We start from the raw sequence: 6000 nt of genomic DNA, 5'->3' as shown, positions 1-6000 counted from the left end.
CGCTAAGAAATGCTTCGCATTTAATACATCATGAAAGTCTTGGTGGACCCCGGCACAAAACACTTTCGTGTTAAAAAAAACATGGCTGATTCCTCTCTCATTGGAATCGGTATAACACGAAAGTAAAGCTTGCCCTTACAGAAGTAGTTGAATGTTTACTCTATGACAACTGATGTAAGAGAGCTTGCACAATATCTATTGGTGTTTGGCAGCTATAGCGCCGTTTAATGTGGATGCACCCAAGTTGACGTTTGGTGGCGCATCTACATCCCGACGACTAACGTCCATGATCAACGATTAGACAAACCTTTGTGGTATCTGTCGGAGTTAACGGTGAGAGCGTAATCAGAGAAAGGGGTGGGACACAAGAAGAGCGTCGACTATGGTCAACATTCCATGGCATGTTAAAGAGTTAACAGAACACCACGACTGGACTAGAGGGGAACGCAATGCGCGTCGTGTCTCCCCTCTATCCCGGCCGCGATTTTTTTTTCGGGGCGAGTGTAAGCGCGGAACGCGGTGTTAGAGAGGCAGGTACGCGTTCCAGAGCTATTTTTAATATGCACTGATGTTATGAGCGAGGCCGAGACTTGGGTTAAGGTCGCCATCACGCGGTGTGTTAAGACGTTGGCAAAATTGAACTTCTGCTGTTGGAAACGCGCCGTATGGGACGGACGCGTAGCAACGACGCGTTGCAGGAGCTAAGCGCGAAGGCCACAGTCATGATGCATTACTTTACTTAACCGTTCCCAGACGACGGCACCACCCCCTTATGATATGGAACTTTTGAGCGCAAATAAACGACGCAGGACGAAGAAGGTTATTCGCTCTCAAAGTTTTATATAATATTGCGATATCAACTAGCCCACCTAGCTATCCTGACCACACCCCGCCGCCCAAGAGCACTGTGAGAGGAATGTGTGAGATATAAAAGGCGCACATGTAAAGCCTCCAGAGTGTGTGACGGTGGCGCAGTGTTCCTTAAAGCTCCCTTTTTTCATGGAATACATGTATACAGTCTCGCGCAAGGTACATAGAAGGATTTACTACCTATGCTCTTCCCGCCTCCATTGTACCGTTCATTGCAGGGGCGTAGCCAAGGGGGGGGTTGGGGGGGTTCAAACCCCCCCGAAATTTTTCAATTTTGCTTGCGTATATATACACGCACACATACAAACGCACGCACGAACAAACATAAAGTATGGTTGAACCCCCCCCCCCCCCCGAAAAAAATTTCTGGCTACGCCCTGGTTCATTGTACTACGATCTTTCAGGCCCCGATGTGTTGAAACGTGTGCGCAAAATATACATTCCTCCTAATTCAAAAACATTCCTCTATAAACTCCACTCTGAAACACTGCCGGTAAACACATGAATAAAAAGAAAAGGTATTTTTGTTTCTTCTGTCAACTGCCGTCTATGTGATATGCCGGAGACAATAGAACATTGCTTTGTCAGCTGCAAAGACGCTATTCTGTTCTGAGATGTCCTTCAGCGAGCACTGAAGAAAAGTTTTGTCATTAATTCTCACACGATGCGTTATCTTATACCAACATCGCTTGATGAAGTGTCATATGATATGTTTTTCCTCATGGGTATACATAGCTTATGGAAGACACGTATGCAGGACCGTAACGCAGAAGCCACCATTTCCTAAGCATGCATTTCATTCGAATGACTATTCACCTAAAGGACATTTATGACGACCTGGACTTTAGACCGGACTGGTACCCCCTCTTGGTGAGGTGCTCAGCCTCACCACCTTTCCTGTATAAGACGATGTGAAGAACTCTCACTGTTCTACTGCACGTTGTGTTAGCCAGCGAGTGTGTCCTTAGTAACGCGTAAGCGCTTATTGTCGCTATATGATTGTACTTTTGTTTGTTTTATTTGTGCTCTTATTGTGCATTCTAATACTCAGTGTGATAAATACCAAGAAAGAAAAAAAAAGTGACGGTGGCGCAGTGGATACCATGCCCGGCATCTAGTGCGGACTTAGAGGTCGTGCGTTCGACTCCCGCTGATGCAGCTTTTTTTTCTTCCTGTTTTTATTTGTCATCTTTGCCTTCTTTATTTTTAGTGGACCAGTGGTCAGCTGTGGAATTTGCCCAATTTCTGAGGCACATTTGTTGGGCTACCTGTTCCCTCCTTCCATTTTAGTTGACCACTGCTGAGTAGTGGGATTTACCCAACTTCCGTGGCACATACCCGTTTATGATGATAGTTTTTTTGGTTTGTCGGACAAGGAACGATTGCTAAACAGCCTCGCTGTTAAAAGTTGTAGTGCAGAAGTCCAGGCCATTCACGAAACACGACGCGATCAACCTGGTTTTCAAATTTTTTTTTATTGTCTTCGCTGTTTTTCGCCTCCACTCGCTCTACTTTTTCACTTCTGGTTCTATGAAAGCAGTTTGTTGTGGTATTTCTGTATCAATGTTTCCTCGTTGGTAGGCACCCTTTTGCGGAATTTATTTATGGTCGAAAATTTTTCAATCAATTCTTTTTGCCTCTTGTCGTCACGTCTGCTCAGAAAGCACCAATTTTTACACCATCCTAGCGCCAACCTATTTCCTTCCCAAAATGTCACAAAATTGGGTAACTGCACAATCTTCCCTAACCAAAATCATTTCATTTCATTCTGATAGTCATTCGGTGTTCATAGGAGCGGCCATACTTCACAAGACATAAAATGTCTCTAATTCAATGCATTTTACTTTGATAGGTGGTTTGAGTACGATTTATTTTTATATTCCCCAAACCTGCGGGCTTCTCACCAGTGGCGTAGCCAGGGGTGACCAACGCGCCCGTGTCCCCTTATACCCCCCCCCCTGAAATTTTCTTTTTGCCATGGCATACAAAGCACAAAATGGCACTTGACCACATCTGCCTGCCCGGCTCCCACTTCAGATCATGAAGGTGCCTCCCCACCCCCCCGGAAAAAATTTTCTTCCTACACTCCTGGTTTTGACCTACCCAAAACTTTATATGAATTGAAATATTTTGCTGTGAGTATTTACTGAATGTGAAAATAATGTACGCTGAGAATAGAAACAGTGCAGTCAACGTAGCGTGACGGTACATCCCATGGCACGTGGGTAAGTGAATGAAAACACTCAACAGTTCGCTCACATCTGCCGCCCTTTTTTTATTTTGCGTTGCTAATAACACCGTTGGACGCGGTACAAGGCCGCGGGGCATCGTACAGCAAACATCCGGGACAGAAATGACGTCAGTCAACTCTTGCTGCCGTCATTTCTGACCCGAAAAGGACGTCAGTAAAAAAACTGACGTCTGGAGGTCTGGGGGGGGGGGGGGGAGTGGGGGAGTGGTCTTTCTTTTTAAGTAAGAAAGAAATGAAGAGAAAAGCACCCCGCAACTGTTTCCATCAAAGTGGGACACCTCAGCAGTAGTGCACAGGGGGAGGGGTATGGGGAGTTAAAAGAAGAGAGTGGAGGTATGAAAGGGAGAGGAAGGAGCGACCACCCTTTATGTATGTTCGGGCGTGTTTGTATATGTGCGTGTATATATAGACTCTTCCCCTCCCTGGCTATGCCGGTGGGTAAAAGCGCACGCGAAACATTTGTAGAAGATCCTGTATGATCATAACTTATGATCTCCAAAGAAACGGCATTTTTCATATAGCGCAGCAGTTTTCATCCTTGGTAAATTAATCATAAATTACCAAATACATATCAATGTTCCGTAAATAACTTCGAAATATTCGCGTTTAGTCAGTTCCTACAATTTAGGAAATTAAATAAAAGTGCGGCAGGCAAATTACCTTTAAATCCTGACATTGGCCTCTGTGTCAAATACTCTTACATATACTAGCACATACTATGTAACTCCATTTCCTTCTTACATCTTTCCCGCTTCGCAAGGCGTACACTACTTCCAAAAGCATCACATTGTATATCAACGCACTTCTGCGAACGTCTGACCGGCGGTGCCTCATAAGCGGTACTGTTCTTCGGAACGAAGGGTTCAATGGCCCCGTCAAGCTGTCCATAAACAGCTTTTAGACAGTGAACCTCTCCCGAACCTGTTTCTTCCTCTCTGGGAAATAAAAAAAAAATGATTTCGTTTGATTGGATTTGATTTCTAAGGGCACATGCATTTATTACAAACTGGTCTAATTTAGCAATTCCACCTTCGGTTTGTAAAGAATGAAAGGATATTTGTGAATTGTCTAGGTAATATTGCTGTTATCAAATTATTACACATTTGGTTCCGGTTATTGTCCTAATCAGTTGTTTCAAGAGGCTCTGAACCAGTTTTATGTAATCATTCATTGACCTCAGTATTGGCGTTTTTGCCTCACCAATTGATCGGCGCAAAAATATTTCGCGTCCGCAAGGAGCAAGCGGAGTAACAAAGATTTGTCGCACGTTTTAAGCGCTTCCCCTCTTCTTCCGTTCCAAGGAAAGCGCTGGATGCTACACAGGGAGGGGTGACATGGGGGAACGAGGCTCTATCACGCGCGTCATGAAAACGATCGCTCTCCGGGTGTGATTCCGGTAGCAGTTACTGGTGCATGTTAAGAAGTGGCAGTGACAAGACAGCGGGACAAAGAAACACACTAGACGCTACGGGTGCTAGCTGTTAGCGCCTGTAGCGCCGGCTGTGTTTATCTGCCCATGTGTCAGTGTGCTGCTACTTCGTATCAAGTCCGACAATCAACCAACTAGCAGACTAGAGAGCCCGGCGCCCGGCACGTGGCGGCACGCGGTGGAGTGAGGTGGATCAGATCCGAACGCTGCTCTTTTATTATTGAGCTATTGGCCAATAACAGCAATATGTTGCCACGTATCTGCGGTATGACGGCCCTCCAAAGAGAATGTACGGGTCTCTGTTTGAAAAGAGGGCGCTTGAGAAAGGGGCGACTTCGCGCTCCGCTAGTGAACTGTCCTTGCAGAGCACTACTGCAAGATTTGGCTGTGCTGTTGTGCAGCAATGTCAGCTTTCGATGTATGTGATTTTTTTCACCAAGCACGAGGCGTCATTCAGGACCTCTTTAAAGGGAAGGTGAAGTGGTTTTGGAATTCGTTAAAAATTTCTCTTTAGCAAGGGGCGACATTATTGTCGGTGATGTCGTAATTTTTCCCACTGTTGTTACAGCAGGGCCTTTAAAATACGCGAAAGTTTGTCTTGCTCCGCCAACGCGAAAGCGCCGAAAGTGTGGGCGAGGAAACGAACCAGCCAGAACTGCGTCATCTTCGGTACCTTTTGCGGAGCCGCGCTGCAGTCTCGTATCTTCAACCGTGGCCTCCATGACTACCTCCGGCTGCGCTTGTTGCTGGCACTGATCTTGAAGGCCACTCTTTAACAGTGCTGCTGTTGGCGATGACGCGGCACACCGAATATGACGTCACCGCGTTCGCTCATCATCTCAAGGAGCCCTGCGGCTGCAGCCGGCGTTTATTGTCAAGAAATGCTATTTGTGTTCCCTTTCGTGAACTCTTACATTGGTTTTCGAATTCAGCAGGGATCAAACTATGATTACACACTACAAAGTCCTTTTTTTAAGTGCTTCAGCTTCCCTTTAAAAGCTCTTACCAAAACTGTACCGTTGCTCTTCTCATATGAAATTCATAATGGCATATTCAGGATGTCATCCGCACTTATAAATTTTCCTGTAAGCGAATTACGGCTTTGCTTTATAGGTGTTAGGTGCCTTGTTCTGCTTTATATGGCCCCGACAAAAGCCGAAGCTTACCATTACGCGTGCCTCAATCAGCGGCCAGCGGGATATTCACCTCCTGCTGTAGGCCTTATATATACAAAAATAAATGTTCGCATGTCACTGGAAATGTCTTCCAATGTCAGTGTCACCTATGTGTTTTCATACAAGATACGTCAGCAAGCCAGGCGACGAAACATTAATGGACTCGTCGGTGGGCTGACACTATGCGTTTAGAAATCACCTCCTAATGACTTGTTATTTTTGCCCCCTGAACAGCTTTTCTCCTGATTAACTGGTACTAAATAGCAAATTCAAAG

This window comes from Rhipicephalus sanguineus, chromosome 4, assembly GCF_013339695.2.
Source record: "Rhipicephalus sanguineus isolate Rsan-2018 chromosome 4, BIME_Rsan_1.4, whole genome shotgun sequence".
Taxonomy (NCBI): domain Eukaryota; kingdom Metazoa; phylum Arthropoda; class Arachnida; order Ixodida; family Ixodidae; genus Rhipicephalus; species Rhipicephalus sanguineus.
The sequence above is the reverse complement of the archived record's forward strand: the minus strand, read 5'-3'. Positions refer to the sequence as shown.